The 19,528-nt window shown below is 39.7% G+C and overlaps 1 protein-coding gene across 4 annotated transcripts in view; it reads left to right on the forward strand.

Moving 5' to 3' along the window:
- SYNE2 (spectrin repeat containing nuclear envelope protein 2) overlaps positions 1–19,528 on the forward strand; it is a 332,333-nt gene that overhangs the window by 35,791 nt on the left and 277,014 nt on the right. The window lies entirely within an intron of this gene.

The following is a 19,528-nucleotide window of genomic DNA, read 5'->3' on the forward strand; positions in this document are numbered from 1 at the left end:
GATGAATACTCAGGCTAACCTAGTGGATATAATCTTGGAACTTCCATAATTACTCACTTCAAGATCAAAGTATTATATGCTGTGTGCTTTTTAGCTGTTGATGCTATGAAAGCAAAAATGCTTTCTGTGTTGGTGTTCCTATTTTACTGGGCACCAATGAATGCATGCTGGAAGTAGTCTAAAAGGTTTCCTTTTCTTAGAGCATGTTAGTGTTTGTGCAGGTTTGCTTAAAACGCTTTCTGTGTAAAACAGCTCCTTAGGTTTTCTGTTGGGGTAGGGGCTCGGCACTTCCTTCTTGCTGTCAAAATAATCCTACCAAGATAGCGTTCCACTGGTCTCAGTGGAGCTCAGTAGGAGATAGCAAACAGCTTTACGGGTCATCTGTCTGCTTGGATTTAGTACACTCGTTTACTACAATGTTTGATAGAACATTACTGACCAGAAAACATGGATGTCACATCTCTAGAAAGAAAAACTATAGTAGTTCAATTCCCAATGTGTACCTGAGTTGGTTTTTTGTTGTTGTTTTTATTTTTATTTTTCAAGTAAAAATAAGAATCTCTACTGACTTTTCGCTTGGCTGTTCTGGTTTTAAAGAATGAGCTAGCTGTAGGCTGTGTGTTTTTCTGTACCAATGTGGTGCTTATTAAATACTTTTGTACCATGAGTAAAATTTCAGTTGTTTTGCGGAAAAAAAGAAAAAAGCATCCTTGTTAAATATACTTTCTGGGATTTCCCTGGTGGCAGAGTGGTTAAGAATGCCAATCCAGGGGACATGGGTTCGATCCCTGGTCCAGGAAGATCCCACATGTCATGGAGCAAGCCCGTGTGCCACAACTACTGAGCCTGCGCTCTAGAGCCCACGAGCCACAACTACTAAGCCCCCGTGCCACAACTACTGAAGCCTGAGAGCCTAGAGCCCATGCTCCACAACAAGAGAAGCCACTGCAATGAGAAGCCTGCACACCGCAATGAAGAGTAGTCCCCTCTTGCTGCAACTGGAGAAAGCCCATGTTCAGCAACAAAGACCCAATGCAGCCAAAAAAAAAAAAAAAAAAAAAAGTGTGTGTGTGTGTGTGTATATATATATATATACATATATACTTTCTGTGTTACGGTTTGCTTGCTTATTTGGTTATTTAGGTTTTTTTTTTTTTTTTTGCGGTACACGGGACTCTCACTGTTGTGGCCTCTCCCGTTGCGGAGCACAGGCTCCAGACGCGCAGGCTCAGCGGCCACGGCTCACGGGCCCAGCCACTCCACGGCATGTGGGATATTCCCGGACCGGGGCACGAACCTGTGTCCCCTGCATCGGCAGGCGGACTCTCAACCACTGTGCCACCAAGGAAGCCCTATTTAGTTTTTTAATTTGTTCATTCCTTACTTTATTCACAAAGGATTTAAGATGACTGCAACAAATATGTTTAAGAAAGGTATTATATGTCAATAAAAAGTAAAAACAAAAGACGAGACATAGGCCAGGGAAAAACAGGCATAACTTTGACTGACATAATTGCTACGATTTGACCTCAGAGTTAGCTCTGTGTTTCTGGACATCCAAGGTAAAAAAAGGAACACTTATTATATGGTTCTTATTTTCAGAAGGGAAAGCAAGAGCAGAAATAATATAGAAACAACCACAAGAAAACCCAACCTGTGTCTCCAAGGAAATGAAGTATTTTCCTAGCATTAAATGGTTAAAAAAAAGAAAAAAAAAAATTGAATGGAGGGTTTCCCACAGGGGAGCTGAGAGTTGTAGAAACAGTGTCCTCCATAACTTTGCTCCAGTTTGTTCATTTGTTCACTCTTTTACTCTTTCCTCAAACATTTATTATGTACCTACTCTGTGCCACATCCTGTGCTAGATGATAAAGATACAACAGTGAACCAAACATAGTCCCTTGTCCGAGCTCACAATCCAGAGTCTCAAGAAGACCCAGGGCCAAAGGATCTGCTCCAAAAGGACAGGTAGGCTCAGTGGTGGAACTTCTGAGGATTGGGTTTCTTCATGTTAGCAGGCATTTCAAGTTGACATTCAGGACTTACAGCCTCTACTGTGATCCTAGGATGCTTGCAGATTACTGCAGCGTGAAATGCTGGGAAGAGGCTAACAAGAATTAGGTGATCGATGGGAGTCAGGGCCCTAGCTGGTCTGGCTGGGCACAGGGCTGAAGTTATTCCTGGAGTCAGGACCAGAATAAGTGATCTGTTAGTCACACAGCTACTTCTTGGGGAAGAAAGCCAATCCACCTAAAGCCAGTTTCCTGAATGGCAAGTGGACCTACCTAATTGCTTGTTTCTTTTCACTGTTTGGAAAATGTAAACAATTCATATACAATGGTTTTAACAGCTTTTTGAAGTTGTAGGTGATGTTTAAGGTGTCCTCTTTTCATTTTTATATGCTGGCATTTTATGGAACCTTCAGTTTTTGTTTGCCCTGTTGTAATGGGAGTGGACTTGGACAGGGAGAGAGAAAAACACCCCACAGAGCCTGGACTGCTGATCTTCAAGAGAGAGGAGATTGATGGGCAGGGAGTGGGGACATGAGGGAGAGGCAGAGTAAGAATATATTCACCAAGAGTATAATCACTGAAAAAATATATTGAGTGCAAAGAATTCTTAGGAATATGTTTTTCTTATGAATAATAGCAAGCCAATTTATGCCCTTTAGTACTTCCTCACCCACCCTCTGCCTGTTCTACCTCCCACTAGAGGCATTGTTAATCCATTGCTTCCAGGCAAGACTCCCCATTGATTCAGGGTCTCCATGGGAATGAGGCTACAGGAGACATGCACTTAGTTCAAGAAGATGGGACAGGAACAAACAGAACCTGGCAGAAATGATAGAGTAAGTCACAAGGTCATTCATAGTGTTTTAGGGATGCTTCACCATGTTGTCTACAAATTAGATCTCTTCCTAGAGCTTAGAACTGGAATCTGGATGTCTTCAAGCGACTTGACATTGAAAAATATTAAAAAGATCTCACTTACTGAAAGCACATAAATTTCATCTTCCACTAATAAAATTTTCTTTCTCACCAATGGAGAACAACTTGCATTTGTATCTCATTTTGTAATTTTCAGCATGCTACATGTTATCTCATCTTGTCCTACAGAAAGTCCGAGTTTGTTTAACTCACTTATTTGTACCCTCCTTTATTGTAGAGAAATTTTGAGTTAGTTTGCATAGAAACATAAAATTCAGTTGAATAGAAAAATAGATGAGAATATTGCAGTGAAGGAAAGATAAGAGTAGATGCATAAAGCCGGTGTGATAGCACCTTGTTTTCCATAAAGTCATTTGTAGTTGCTAGATCCAGGCTATACCAGCCAAAATAAAGAGAGGGAAACTTTGTTTATAAAAATAACATTGTCATTAGATTAAAAGAATAAATGCTCAGGATCACAATTTTTCTTGGTACTGAGACCTGAGAATTTTCCACAGCTTGTTCTCATAAAAGGAACACTATGTGGCTTACAGACTGTCTTCCTGAACTCCTGTGTAAGAAGTACAATGGTAGGTCTCTCTTGACTGTTTCCTATAATATCCTGCTTGGTAAGGTTTATGGGATTATGCCAGAATACGTTTTAATAAAAGCAGTTCTCTAGGGGGATAAAACAATGCAGTTCAGGTTCACAGCTCCCTGATGGCTGGAAAGGATCCAAAGACCACATCCAGGAACGGGTGGACGTTCAGTCTTTCAGGCGTTCCTCCAGGAATATTATTGCTTGTAATCCAGTGCTTTTAAATGCACAGCAGAGAACTTCGGGTTAGATTCTTTGGCAAGAACCCGAAAGTGTGAGTTGGCTCAGACAAAATCATTTCACAGATGAAGAAACGGGACCTTGCAGGGGCTGATGATTATCCAAGGCTTTGAGGTCAGTGGCAGAGCTGGGATCAAGGCCAGATTCTTCAGACTCTTAAGTCTAGGGTTCTTTCAACCATTTCATCTCTCCTCTCTAACCTAAGTAGAATTCTATTACAATTTAAAAATGTTAAGAATGGAATTTCTTAATGATGTTTTGTTAAATATCATATTTGCCACTTATCATAAACTTTATTAATAACGTTTGATTCATAATGGGTCAACAGATGGTAAAATAGTTTAAAATCTGCAAATGTAAAATGATCTGGGAAGAGGAAATCAGTTAAGATACCTGTTTCAGAGAATCATTTAATGTGCTGTTCAATAAAATAATTAAAAGTTTGGTCTGGAAAAAAAGGATGACTATTTCTAACATCTGTAGTATAATCCTACTTGGATGTTAACTTTTTTTAAAAATTATTTTTGGCTGTGTTGGGTATTCATTGCTGCACATAGGCTTTCTGTAGTTGTGGTGAGCGGGGGCTACTCTTCGTTGCGGTGCATGGGCTTCTCATTGCAGTGGCTTCTCTTGTTGCAGAGCACGGGCTCTAGGCATGTGGGCTTCAGTAGTTGTGGCTCACGGGCTCTAGAGCGCAGGCTCAGTAGTTGTGGTGCATGGGCTTAGTTGCTCCACGGCATGTGGAATCTTCCCGGACCAGGGCTCGAACCCGTGTCCCCTGCATTGGCAGGTGGATTCTTAACCACTGTGCCACCAGGGAAGTCCTAGATGTTAACTTTTTAGAAGAATGAAACATTAGCTATAGAGCTGAAGTCCCGCCCTCCCACTCCTTTGCCCTCTACCCTGAAGTTGTGGGTATCACTCCCACGCATGTTTCTGTTCTTTTACCATATATGTATGTGTGTGTTTAAAATTTACATAAAGTACATAAATGACTTCATAGTGTATCAATCCTTTTGGACTTGCTCTGCCCTCCACCCCTGAACATTTTAGTTTTGATATTTAACCTTTCTGATACTGGTCATTCATTTTAGCCGTGGATCTTCCCTCGCATGACTCAACTACAGTTTATGCATTTTCCTACTGATGGGATTCGGCTGTTTCCTCTTTTTCTGCTATGTATAGTTCTTCCATGAACATTCTTGAACATAAGTCCTTGTGTCCATGAGCAATTTTAGAACATTTTTTAGTTGGTAGAAATTTATTAAGTCACCAGCTGTTGCTACTCCTACCTGAGCATCAGTCACATCCTGGGTCATCCTGGGAGATCCTTGCACCCAAAATACTCTTTGGGTCCATTTGCAGCCAGTGCTGATTCAGTCTTTGTGTACCTTCAATGCCTTCCAATTCCTTGTATGTCTTTCTGCTTGGTTTGCTCAGGTTCTCGACTAGGACCTGTTCCAAGAACCTTTCATTTCTCAAGGACCCTACCCTACCCTAGCTTCCTCACACCTAAGAGATTATCTGACTTCTTATTTTCCTGAGAAAAATAAGGTCATCTGATGAGAGCTCCCTCGATCCTTCTCTCCCAAACTTCTCAGCATTTCCACTTAGAAGAATGGTGAACATGTGCAAATCACAAATTCTTTGTGGAATGAATGGAGGTAGGAGTTTTTTTTTTTTAAGTTTCTCAGACCCCCAGATTGGAACTTTGTCTTGCCAGGAGCTACACCATCTTCAAAATCACTAATTTAAATACCCTCTGACATCAGCCTCTAGTTCTTCTAGCTTAACATCCAAAGTACGCTCACTGCGATGGTTCTTCAGTTTCCCTCAGACACCAGTCTGTGTGCTCCTTCATTCTGTCTGTTCACCTCTTCCTGTCTTCACATCCCCTCTTTCTATTTCATCCTCCCCGCAGCTCCCACCCTGGACCTCTCTCCCAGAGCCCTACTTTTTCCTGCTCTGACCTGCTGCATGGCGGCCATCCTGGAAACTTCTCCTTTCGTTTTCCTGTGTTCAATGTCTAGTCCCCGTTTTTCTCATGTTTAGTTTAGTTTTCAATTTTGTTGGAATACTTCCCAACCTCTTTCTTGTTTTACTGTCTTATTTTTTTGGAGTAACTTTTCCAGTAGCTTTCTAAGAGTGGGAGCATAGGACATAAATTTTTTGGAGACTTGCATGTCAAGAAATGACTATTTTCTACCCGAAAACTTGCTTAATACTTTAGGTGGATATAGACTATAGGTTGAAAATAATTTTCTATCTCAGTTTTAAAAAATTGTAGTAATACACATAACATAAAATTTACCAATTTAACTATTTTTAAGTGTAAAGTTTGGTGGTATTAAGTACATTCACATTGTTGTGTAACAACCATTACCGCCATCCATCTCCAGAACTCTTTTCATCTTGCAAAACTGAACTCTACTCATTAAACAATGGGTTAATTTAATTCAAAGTTAATTAAAACAATTAATGTCCCACACACCCTCCCTCACCCCTGGCAACCACCATTCTATTTATGTATCTATGAATATGAATACTGTAGGTACCTCATGTAAGTGGCATCGTCAGTATTTGTCTTTTTGTGACTGACTTATTTCATTAAGCATGGTGTCCTCAAGTTGCAGCCGTGTTGTACTATGTGTCAGAATTTCCTTCTTTCTTAAAACTGAATAATATTCTGTTGTATATACATGCCACATTTTGTTTATCCATTCATCCATGGATGAACACTCGGGTTGCTTCCACCTTTTGGCTATTGTGAATAATGCTACTATGAATATGGGTATATAATAATCTCTTTGAGACTCTGCTTTCAATTCTTTTGTGTATGTACCCAGAACTGGAATTGCTGGATCATCATATGGTAATTCTATTTTTAATTTTTAAAGAACTGCCATAGTGTTTTCCATAGCAGCTATACCATTTTTACATTGCTGCCAATGGTGTGAAAGTTTTCCAATTTCTCTACATTATTTTCTGTGTTTTTTGGTAGTAACCATCTTAATGGGTTTGGGGTACTATCTCACTGTAGTTTCGATTTGCATTTCCATTATGATTAATGGTATTGAGCTCAAGTCCTGTGCCCATTTTTAACTGGGTTGTTCATTTTGTTGTTGTTGAATTGTGGGAGTTCTTTATGTATTATGGATATTAACTTCTTATCAGATACATTATTTGTAAATATTTTCTCCCACTCCATGGGTTGCCTTTCACTCTGTTGAATGTGTCCTTTGATGAACAGAAGTTTTAAATTTTATTGTAGTTCAATTTATTTTTTCTTTTGTTGTTTGTGCTTTTGGAGTTATATCCAAGAAATCATTGCCAAATCCAATGTCATGAAGCTTTTGTCCTATGTTTTTTTCTAAGAGTTTTATAGTTTTAGCTCTTACGTTGTTTTCCCAGAACTTGAAAGATATTCCTCACTGTCTTCTGTTGTCCAGTATGGCTAATACAGAAGTCTACTGCTATTCTAATTCTTGTTCCTTGGTGTCTGGTTTGCTTTCTGTCCTCTGGGAGATTCTTTATTCTTGCTATTCTGAAATTTTGTAACCATGTGTTTTGCCGAGGGTATTGGGCACTCATTGTGGTCTTATGTTCGCCCTTCAACTCTAGAAAATCTTGTATTAATTCTTTTTTTAACAACTTTATTGGAGTATAATTGCTTTACAATGATGTGTTAGTTTCTGCTTTATAACAAAGTGAATCAGTTATACATATACATATGTTCCCATATCTCTTCCCTCTTGTGTCTCCCTCCCTCCCACCCTCCCTATCCCACGCGTCTAGGTGGTCACAAAGCACTGAGCTGATCTCCTTGTGCTATGCGGCTGCTTCCCACTAGCTATTTTCTGTTTGGTAGTGTATATATGTCCATGCCACTATCTCACTTTGTCACAGCTTACCCTTCCCCCTGCCCATATCCTCAAGTCCATTCTCTAGTAGGTCTGTGTCTTTATTCCCATCTTACCCCTAGGTTCTTCATGACTGTTTTTTTTTTTCTTAGATTCCATATATATGTGTTAGCATACGGTATTTGTCTTTCTCTTTCTGACTTACTTCACTCTGTATGACAGACTCTAGGTCCATCCACCTCACTACATATAACTCAATTTCATTTCTTTTTATGGCTGAGTAATATTCCATTGTATATATGTGCCACATCTTCTTTATCCATTCATCTAATGATGGACACTTAGGTTGCTTCCATCTCCGGGCTATTGTAAATAGAGCTGCAATGATCATTTGGTACATGACTGTTTTTGAATTATAGTTTTCTCAGGGTATATGCCTAGTAGTGGGATTGCTGGGTCGTATGGTAGTTCTATTTGTAGTTTTTTAAGGAACCTCCATACTGTTCTCCACAGTGGCTGTATCAACTTACATTCCCACCAGCAGTGCAAGAGTGTTCCCTTTTCTCCACACCCCCTCCAGCATTTATTGTTTCTAGATTTTTTGATGATGGCCATTCTGACTGGTGTGAGATGTATTTCTCATTGTAGTTTTGATTTGCATTTCTCTAATGATTAATGATGTTGAGCATTCTTTCATGTGTTTGTTGGCAGTCTGTATATCTTCTTTGGAGAAATGTCTATTTAGGTCTTCTGCCCATTTTTGGATTGGGTTGTTTGTTTTTTTGTTATTGAGCTGCATGAGCTGCTGGTAAATTTTGGAGATTAATCCTTTGTCAGTTGCTTCATTTGCAAATATTTTCTCCCATTCTGAGGGTTGTCTTTTGGTCTTGTTTATGGTTTCCTTTGCTGTGCAAAAGCTTTGAAGTTTCATTAAGTCTCATTTGTTTATTTTTGTTTTTATTTGCATTTCTCTAGGAGGTGGGTCAGAAAGGATCTTGCTGTGATTTATGTCATAGAGTGTTCTGCCTATATTTTCCTCTAAGAGTTTTATAGTGTCTGGCCTTACATTTAGGTCTTTAATCCATTTTGAGTTTATTTTTGTGTATGGTGTTAGGGAGTGTTCTAATCTCATACTTTTACATGTACCTGTCCAGTTTTCCCAGCACCACTTACTGAAGAGGTTGTCTTTTCTCCACTCTATATTCTTGCCTCCTTTATCAAAGATAAGGTGACCATATGTGCGTGGGTTTATATCTGGGCTTTCTATCCTGTTCCATTGATCTATATTTCTGTTTTTGTGCCAGTACCATACTGTCTTGATTACTGTAGCTGTGTAGTATAGTCTGAAGCCAGGGAGCCTGATTCCTCCAGCTCCATTTTTATTTCTCAACATTGCTTTGGCTATTTGGGGTCTTCTGTGTTTCCATACAAATTGTGAAATTTTTTGTCCTAGTTCTGTGAAAAGTACGAGAGGTAGTTTCATAGGGATTGCATTGAATCTGTAGATTGCTTTGGGTAGTAGAGTCATTTTCACAATGTCGATTCTTCCAATCCAAGAACATGGTATATCTCTCCATCTATTTGTATCATCTTTAATTTCTTTCATCAGTGTCTTATAATTTTCTGCATACAGGTCTTTTGTCTCCTTAGGTAGGTTTATTCCTAGATATTTTATTCTTTTTGTTGCAGTGGTAAATGGGAGTGTTTTCTTGATTTCACTTTCAGATTTTTCATCATTAGTGTATAAGAATGCCAGAGATTTCTGTGCATTAATTTTGTATCTTGCTACTTTAGAAATTCATTGATTAGCTCTAGTAGTTTTCTGGTAGCATCTTTAGGATTCTCTATGTATAGTATCATGTCATCTGCAAACAGTGACAGCTTTACTTCTTCTTTTCCGATTTGGATTCCTTTTATTTCCTTTTCTTCTCTGATTGTTGTGGCTAAAACCTCCAAAACCATGTTGAATAAGAGTGGTGAGAGTGGGCAACCTTGTCTTGTTCCTGATCTTAGTGGAAATGGTTTCAGTTTTTCACCATTGGGGACGATGTTGCCTGTGGGATTGTCATATATGGCCTTTACTATGTTGAGGAAAGTTCCCTCTATGCCTACTTTCTGTAGGGTTTTTATCATAAATGGGTGTTGAATTTTGTTGAGAGCTTTCTCTGCATCTATTGAGATGATCATATGGTTTTTCTCCTTCAATTTGTTAATATGGTGTATCCCATTGATTGATTTGCGTATATTGAAGAATCCTTGCATTCCTGGAATAAACCCCACTTGATCATGGTGTATGATCCTTTTAATGTGCTGTTGGATTCGGTTTGCTCGTATTTTGTTGAGGATTTTTGCATCTATGTTCATCAGTGATATTGGCCTGTAGTTTTCTTTCTTTGTGACATCCTTGTCTGGTTTTGGTATCAGGGTGATGGTGGCCTCGTGGAATGAGTTTGGAAGTGTTCCTCCCTCTGCTATATTTTGGAAGAGTTTGAGAAGGATAGGTGTTAGCTCTTCTCTAAATGTTTGATAGAATTCGCCTGTGAAGCCATCTGGTCCTGGGCTTTTGTTTGTTGGAAGATTTTTAATCACAGTTTCAATTTCAGTGCTTGTGATTGGTCTATTCATTTTTTCTATTTCTTCCTGGTTCAGTCTCAGCAGGTTTTGCATTTCTAAGAATTTGTCCATTTCTTCCAGGTTGTCCATTTTATTGGCATAGAGTTGCTTGTAGTAATCTCTCATGATCCTTTGTATTTCTGCAGTGTCAGTTGTTACTTCTCCTTTTTCATTTCTAATTCTACTGATTTGATTCTTCTCCCTTTTTTTCTTGATAAGTCTGGCTAATGGTTTATCAATTTTGTTTATCTTCTCAAAGAACCAGCTTTTAGTTTTATTGATCTTTGCTATCATTTCCTTCATTTCTTTTTCATTTATTTCTGATCTGATCTTTATGATTTCTTTCCTTCTGCTAACTTTGGGGTTTTTTTGTTCTTCTTTCTCTCATTGCTTTTAGGTGCAAGGTTAGGTTGTTTATTTGAGTTGTTTCCTGTTTCTTAAGGTAGGATTTTATTCGTATAAACTTCCCTCTTAGAACAGCTTTTGCTGCATCCCATAGGTTTTGGGTTGTCGTGTCTCCATTGTTTGTTTCTAGGTATTTTTTTATTTCCTCTTTAATTTCTTCAGTGATCACTTTGTTATTAAGTAGTGTATTGTTAGCCTCCATGTGTTTGTATTTTTTACAGATCTTTTCCTGTAATTGATATCTAGTCTCATAGCGTTGTGGTTGGAAAAGATACTTGATACGATTTCAATTTTCTTAAATTTACCAAGGCTAGATTTGTGACCCAAGATATGATCTATCCTGGAAGATGTTCCAGGAGCAGTTGAGAAAAATGTGTATTCTGATGTTTTTGGATGGAATGCCCTATAAATATCAATTAAGTCCATCTTGTTTAATGTATCATTTAAAGCTTGTGTTTCCTTATTTATTTTCAGTTTGGATGATCTGTCCATTGGTGAAAGTGCGGTGTTAAAATCCCCTACTATGGTTGTGTTACTGTCGATTTCCCATTTTATGGCTGTTAGTATTTGCCTTATGTATTGAGGTGCTCCTATGCTGGGTGCATTAATATTTACAATTGTTATATCTTCTTCTTGGATCGATCCCTTGATCATTATATAGTGTCCTCTTTGTCTCTTGTAATAAATAGTCTTTATTTTAATGTCTATTTTGTCTGATATGAGATTTGCTACTCCAGCTTTCTTCTGATTTCCATTTGCATGATATATCTTTTTTCATCCCCTCACTTTCAGTCTGTATGTGACCCTAGGTCTGAAGTGGGTCTCTTGTAGACAGCATATATACGGGTCTTGTTTTTGTATCCATTCAGCCAGTCTGTGTCTTTTGGTTGGAGCATTTAATCCATTTACATTTAAGGTAATTATTGATATGTATCTTCCTATGATGATTTTCTTAATTGTTTTGGGTTCGTTATTGTAGGTCTTTTCCTTCTCTTGTGTTTCTTGCCTAGAGAAGTTCCTTTAGCATTTGTTGTAAAGCTGGTTTGGTGGTGCTGAACTCTCTCAGCTTTTGCTTGTCTGTAAAGGTTTTAATTTCTCCATCAAATCTGAATGAGATCCTTGCTGGGTAGAGTAATCTTGGTTGTAGTTTTTTCTCCTTCATCACTTTAAATATGTCCTGCCAGTCCCTTCTGGCTTGCAGAGTTTCTGCTGAAAGATCAGCTGTTAACCTTATGGGGATTCCCTTGTGTGTTATTTGTTGTTTTTCCCTTGCTGCTTTTAATATGTTTTCTTTGTATTTAATTTTTGACAGTTTGATTAATATGTGTCTTGGTGTGTTTCTCCTTGGACTTATCTTGTATGGGACTCTCTGTGCTTCCTGGACTTGATTAACTATTTCCTTTCCCATATTAGGGAAGTTTTCAACTATAATCTCTTCAAGTATTCTCTCAGTCCCTTTCTTTTTTCTTCTTCTGGGACCCCTATAATTCGAATGTTGGTGTGTTTAATGTTGTCCCAGAGGTCTCTGAGACTTTCCTCAATTCTTTTCATTCTTTTCTCTTTATTCTGCTCTGCAATAGTTATTTCCACTATTTTATCTTCCAGGTCACTTATCCGTTCTTCTGCCTCAGTTATTCTGCTATTGATCCCTTCTAGAGAATTTTTAATTTCATTTATTGTGTTGTTCATCGTTGCTTGTTTCCTCTTTAGTTCTTGTAGGTCCTTGTTAAATGGTTTTTGCATTTTCTCCACTCTATTTTCAAGATTTTAGATATCTTTCCTATCATTATTCTGAATTCTTTTTCAGGTAGACTGCCTATTTCCTCTTCATTTGTTAGTTCTGGTGGGTTGTTACTTTGCTCCTTCATCTACTGTGTGTTTTTCTGTCTTTTCATTTTGCTTATCTTACTGTGTTTGGGGTCTCTTTTTCGCAGGCTGCAGGTTCATAGTTCCCGTTGTTTTTGGTGTCTGTCCCCAGTGGCTAAGGTTGGTTCAGTGGGTTGTGTAGGCTTGCTGGTGGAGGGGACTAGTGCCTATGTTCTGGTGGACGTGGCTGGATCTTGTCTTTCTGGTGGGCAGGTCCACGTCTGGTGGTGTGTTTTGGGGTGTCTGTGGCCTTATTATGATTTTAGGCAGCCTCTCTGCTAATGGGTGGGGTTGTGTTCCTGTCTTGCTAGTTGTTTGGCATAGGATGTCCAGCACTGTAGCTTGCTGGTCGTTGAGTGAATCTGGGTCTTGGTGTTGAGACAGAGATCTCTGGGAGACTTTCACTGTTTGATATTACATGGAGCTGGGAGGTCTCTTGTGGACCAGTGTCCTTAAGTTGGCTCTCCCACCTCAGTGGCACAGCCCTGATGCCTGGCTGGAGCACCAAGAGCCTGTCCTCCACATGGCTCAGAATAAAAGAGAGAAAAAATAGAAAGAAAGAAAGAGGATAAAATAAAATAAAGTAAGATAAAATAAAGTTATTAAAATAAAAAATATTATTTTAAGTAAAAAAAAAAAAAACCGGACGGTCAGAGCCCTAGGACAAATGGTGAAAGCAAAGCTATACAGCCAAAATCTCACACAGAAGCATATACATACACACTCACAAAAAGAGGAAAAGGGCAAAAGTAATATATCTTGTTCCCAAAGTCCACCTCCTCAATTTGGGATGATTTGTTGTCTATTCAGGTATTCCACAGATGCAGGTACATCAAGTTGATTGTGGAGGTTTAATCTGCTGCTCCTGAGGCTGCTGGGAGAGATTTCCCTTTCTTTTCTTTGTTCACACAGCTTCCGGGGTTCAGCTTTGGATTTGGCCCCGCCTCTGCGTGTAGGTCCTCTGAGGTCGTCTGTTTTTCTCTCAGGACGGGGTTAAAGGAGCAGCTGATTCAGGGGCTCTGGCTCACTCAGGCCGGGGAGAGTGAGGGGTAGGGATGCGGGGCGAGCCTGCGTCGGCAGAGGCCGGTGTGACGTTGCACCAGCCTGAGGCGCGCCGTGCGTTCTCCCTGGGAAGTTGTCCCTGGATCACGGGACCCTGGCAGTGGCGGGCTGCACAGGCTCCCGGGAGGGGAGGTGTGTATAGTGACCTGTGCTCGCACACAGGCTTCTTGGTGGCGGCCGCAGCAGCCTTAGCGTCTCATGCCTGTCTCTCGGGTCCGTGTTAGCCGCGGCTTGCGCTCGTCTCTGGAGCTCCTTTAAGCAGTGCTCTTAATCCCCTCTCCTCGCTCAGCAGGAAACAAAGAGGCAAGAAAAAGTCTCTTGCCTCTTTGGCAGCTCCAGACTTTTCCCCGGACTCCCTTGTGGCTAACCGTGGTGCACTAACCCCCTGCAGGCTGTGTTCACGCCGCCAACCCCAGTCCTCTCCCTGCGCTCTGACCGAGGCCCGAGCCTCAGCTCCCAGCCCCCGCCCGCCCCGGCAGGTGAGCAGACAAGCCTCTTGGCCTGGCGAGTGCTGGTCAGCACCGATCCTCTGTGCGGAAATCTCGCCGCTTTGCCCTGCGCACCCGTTGCTGCGCTCTCCTCCGTGACCCCAAAGCTTCCCCCCTCCGCCACCTGCAATCTCCGCCCGCGAAGGGGCTTCTACTGTGTGGAAACCTTTCCTCCTTCACAGCTCCCTCCCACTGGTGCAGGTCCCGTCCCTATTCTTTTGTCTCTGTTTTTTCTTTTGCCCTACCCAGGTACGTGGGGAGTTTCTTGCCTTTTGGGAGGTCTGAGGTCTTTTGCCAGCGTTCAGTGGGTGTTCTGTAGGAGTTGTTCCATGTGTAGATGTATTTCTGATGTATCTCTGGGCAGGAAGGTGAGCTCCGCCTCCTACTCTTCCGCCATCTTCTCCAGCCACTGTATTAATTCTTTGATAATTTCCTCCCTCTGTTTTCTCATTTGGATGTTAGATCCACTGGATTGGCTTTTAAGTTTTATATTTCTTTTCTGTTTTTCTCCCTTTTGTTTATGGGAGATGCCCTTATTTTATTTTCTAACTCTTTTATTGATCTTTTAAAATACAGCACTTAAATATTTTTTCATAGTGCCCTGTTCCTATCTTATTGCCTTGCCAAACTCCATCCTCCTGGTTCTGACTTGATCCTGTTGGCTTTGTTTCCCACGGGACATGAAGCATTTACTCTGAAAAAAAGTGGAGTATGCACAAGTTACCTGGCTTCAGAACTGATGTATGATGTACATCTGAAATGTCAAATCTGGACTCCTGCTTTGCCTTCACACCTGCTCCACCTGCAGCCTTCTCTGGCTCAATTCATGGCTTCTCCATCCTTCCTGTTGTTTACGTCAAAAATTTATGCGTTACAAGTTATTTTTTATTCTTCTCTTTCTCCTGTGGCATATGACATCTGATCAGTCGGGAAGACTTGTTGGTACCATCTCCAACATAGATTCAGAATCTGGCAGTGGCGGGCTGCACAGGCTGCACAGATCACTTACTCCTTCTACTTGTGCAGCCCTGGTCCCAGCCATCATCACCTGGGTTACTGTAATAACCTTTTTCTGCCAGCATTTTATTATGAAAATTATAAAATATACAACAAAGTTGAAAGAATTTTACACAAATAGCTGTATTCTCAACACATAGATTCCACCCTTAACATTTTACCATGCTTGTTTTCTCATTTATTACCCATCTGTTTATCCCTCTGTCCATCCATTCTGTGATAACCTTTTAACTAGTCTCCCTGCTTTATTCCTTGTCCCATGTGTTGTTCCCACACATCAGTCCAAATGATAATTTTGAAACATAAGTCACATTATCTCTCTCCTCTGCTCAGAACTCTGCTATGGCTGCCCATTTCAGTATTACTAACTCTGTAGACTTTGTAATCCTCAAAAGGAAAATTGCCTTGGTAATTTTCAGATTCCTGTGGAATTGTGAATTCACACTGAGTTTCTGTGTAGTATTACCATTGTATCACTGAGGATGGAATTGACTTTTGTCTTTTGGAGGAAATAGAACAAATGGTAGTGCTTGCTTGTTCTGAGGGCTACGATTAAAATCTTTAAGCATTCATTCCTGCCAAGGTGGTTGTCTTTCATTTTGCTTTCCATTTCAGCGTATGGTGGGTGTGAATATTTATAAACAAGACTAAGTCTGATTTTACAAGGGCTTTCCAAAATTAATTCTGTCCAATAGAATATGACTTTTTGCTTTGATATTGTTAAAAATCCAGTGGTTAAAGAAAAAGCTAGTGAAATGTGTTAGCAGCATGTGGAACAAAACTTTAAAATATATCTCTTGTTATATAGTGCATTGTCATGTGAAGGTGTAAAATGGAAGAAATGTTGATTCTGTTTGTAACTGATATGGTGAAGCCTTTTATAAGGTTTAAAATAGAGTTCACCTTATGGTGTTGTTTCTAAAAAAAATTCAATGATCAGTTTCATTTTTATTTTTCTTTCCTTTCCTGTGTTTGCTGGTTCCTCAGGGTTCCTCTTTTGTGTTTGTTTTGATCTCTTCCTTTCATTCTTGGAGGCTCTCCTTAAATGTCTCGTAATCTTTGGCTGTACAATCATATTCAAGAGTGAGGAACGAGAAAGCCAATCAGTGGAATTTCACAGCTGGGTGATTTGGCATGGAACTGACTTTTCTATTGAGGAATCCCAAATATCAATCTCTAGAGGTCTTTTCTAGGGGCTTTACTTTCTCCAGAAAAGCATCCTCTGAAATCCCACTTGTGGATGGAGCAAGGGATCGGGGCATGCGTCTGGCTCCAGTGCTTGTGGAGAAGGTGGGGTTGGTGAGGGCTAGGGGGTCCCCCTGTTGAGGTGTATACTTGTCTAAAGTCTTGCTATTGGTCCTGATCTTCAGCACACTCAGACCTCTGTCTCATCCTCAACTTCTATAGTGTCTCTTGCCACCAATCCCAGACCTCTCTGGGATTCTTTAAAGATAGGGGTGGAGAAGCTAGAGTTAATAAGAAAGCCAGGAATCTTTGGTATCAATTTAGGAACAAAATAATGGGGTCACGGGCAGAAGTGATGGCAAAAGGAATGAAGAGATATATATGGGGAAAAGCCCCCAAACCATTGCCAGTACCTGTAACTTAAAGATCTCTCTAGGTTTTTTTGGAGACTGGTGACATGGTAGTAATGAAGGCAGGGAACTTTTGCTGGGGGTATTATGAGCTTTAAAAATTGGAGTGTGGGTGCAAGGGCAGAATTTCTAGGCTAAAATGAGCTGATGAAAATTAAAAGTAATTACTTCCTGAGTGCATGCTTTCTAGATTTGTGCTGATTTATTAACACATCCAGTTTTGTGGCTTTGGAAGTTTTTATCCTTAAGCCTTTATACTCTACGTTTTAATATTGTGATTAGCTTTTAATTTTTACTGCTGATTAAGAAATGGGATAATCCTGATGAATTCATTTCACCGATTATAGTAAACACAATTTATATACTGTAGTACATCTACTATAGTAAGCACAGCAATAAATGTTCGTTGCTACTGTAGTTTTTAGTTTCATGTGCTTCACTGAAATCCTTATAAGATATGTATCCCTTTCTATAGCTGTGGACCCTGCAGTTCAGAGCATTTGGGACTTTGTCAAGGCCAACAGAAAGCTCTTTTAGGGAAGTGGTTACATTTACTTAAAATGCTGTTATCATGGTTAAAGTGGGTGGTTTAGCAGTACAGTTGGGATTGGCTGGGGAGTGACACTGCTTTGTTGTGAGGTAGCAAGTGCAGCAATATCATATCCAGAGAATTGCTACATGTTTGTGTTCCAAAAGTGTGGTGAATGGTTAGGATTGATTGTTCTGGCATTTTGTGGTGATTATTAGAAAAATAAATTGCCTAAAAGGAGATAGAAGAGTGGATCTTAAAATTCAATGGTTCTGGGAATTTACACCAATTGCTTCTGGTCAAGTGATGATGAAACATAAGTAATAACAGAGTTAGGAAAAGTTAATGGGAAACAGATGGAGAAGCTTATTATGGCAAGTGTGTCACCAGCTTTCTTCTGTGAGCTTGGAGGCAGATCAGAGTTAACAACTTGTCAGTGCGATGACAAGCTCTATAACTTAACAGGCAAAAGGGAGAGCCTTTAGAATTCCTAGCTCGACCGTAAATAACCTGGTACAGCTGAAGGACAGAAAAAAGAACAGGGAATTTACGCCAGGGAAAATGGTAACATTTAAACCAGTCTGTTAAAGAACTACCTAAATGTGTTTAGCATGTCCTGCTATGGTACATACACCTTCCGATCAAATTTTGAAGGTGACGTAGAAGTCCCTTTCTCCCCATTGACAGCGCTTTTTTCAGTGCTGTTAGAACAGCAGGGCTCATTAACAAACTATCTACTAATGAGAAAGTGAGACCTCTTGAGCTACCGAAAAGGCTTTAGGAGTCCTTTCTAGAAATTTCTGACAAACCCAGAGAAGTTTTCTAATATTTTATTTGTGTCAAGAGAGTATTTTTCTCATTATACAGCTATAGATATACAGTTTCCATAGCATATGGATTGGAGAGCTGACCCTGAACTAAATACCTTATTCCCCATTTGTTGTCATTTCACCAAAATAAAAGCAAAAATGTTTTTCTTATTGCAGCAGAAATAGGCTGCTATTCATATTCAAATTCATCATTTGAAACTTTAAAAATGAATATAAGCAAAAGGAAGAAAATAAAAATCACTAATAATTCCACTCATTAGAAATGATCTCTATTCAAATTTCACTTTTGAGTTGTAAAAATTCTAATCATAATAATCCAAAGTATATGCCAAGATTTCTTTTAAAAGGGAAATACTCTAGTGTTTTGAGGTTTTAGAGAAACCAGACGCATATTAAGATGTATTGCATTAGCAAACCACAGTTGTATCAAAATAGCTTATGCCATTTATAAAAGCATGTGTATTAATTTACATGGATTTTAAAAACACAGTTCCACATGATTCTACTTGCTCTTCGAATCTTTAATGCCACTACATTAATTCTTTACCTAATCTTTCGTATGTGTCTGAAGATGATCTATTATTTTTATTCTGAACCCTGATGTTACATAATTGTATGTAACTTTTATTTGAAAAGGAAAAGTAAGGTGATGAGGACCGCCTGGGAAGAAGGGCTTGTCTGTGCTGTGATTCCACCTGGGCAGGCAGCCCTCATGCTCCCCACAGGGGAGTCGGAAGGCAAATGATAGGATGGCCCTCCGGATTTTGGTTGATAGACCCTTGTGACTGACTCACTGAGCCCCTGGCCAAGCTTCATCCTCTTTCTGCCTTCCTTGCTCATATTCTTTCTAGCTTCTCAGTTAAGATCCTGAGAAGTCTCTCAAAGCTTGTCTTCTCTACTGTGTTCCAGTTTTTCATGAGCCCTATTTAGCAAGTAAATTCCTCTCTGGAGATGTCAACTGTTTCTCACCAAAAACAATTATGTTGGAAATGTCATCATACGTTGTCTTCAGTCAGATCCTCATGACCTCTGTAGCGTGTTTTGATAAGTAATTGTACTAAGACAGTATTGGGATCAATAATCCAGCACTTGCAATTGATTCAGTCTTCATAGCTTGGTTTTACTTTTTGTTTTAGTTTTTTGGCTGCACCACACAGCTTGCAGGATCTTAGTTCCCAGACCACGGATCAAACCTGGGCCCTTGGCAGCGAAAGCCCAGAGTCCTAACTGCTAGACCACCAGGAATTCCTTGGTTTTACTTTTGATTTACATTTTTAGAAGCTCTAGGAAATTCTTCAGTAAATAAAAAAATATATTTTACTGACTCCTTTGTTAATAAATTTTCACTGTTAAAAACAGAAACCTCTGAGACACATAAGTTATTTTAAGGTCTAGACTTTTTTTTTTTTTTTTACAAATACTACTTTTTTTTCTACAACTCTAATATAGAATATAGTGGATTCCACATGCCAGTCTAGTTCAGGAACATTTCTTGATT

This window comes from Monodon monoceros, unplaced genomic scaffold, assembly GCF_005190385.1.
Source record: "Monodon monoceros isolate NGI ecotype Baffin Bay Population unplaced genomic scaffold, NGI_Narwhal_1 Super_Scaffold_21, whole genome shotgun sequence".
Classification (NCBI taxonomy): Eukaryota; Metazoa; Chordata; class Mammalia; order Artiodactyla; family Monodontidae; genus Monodon; species Monodon monoceros.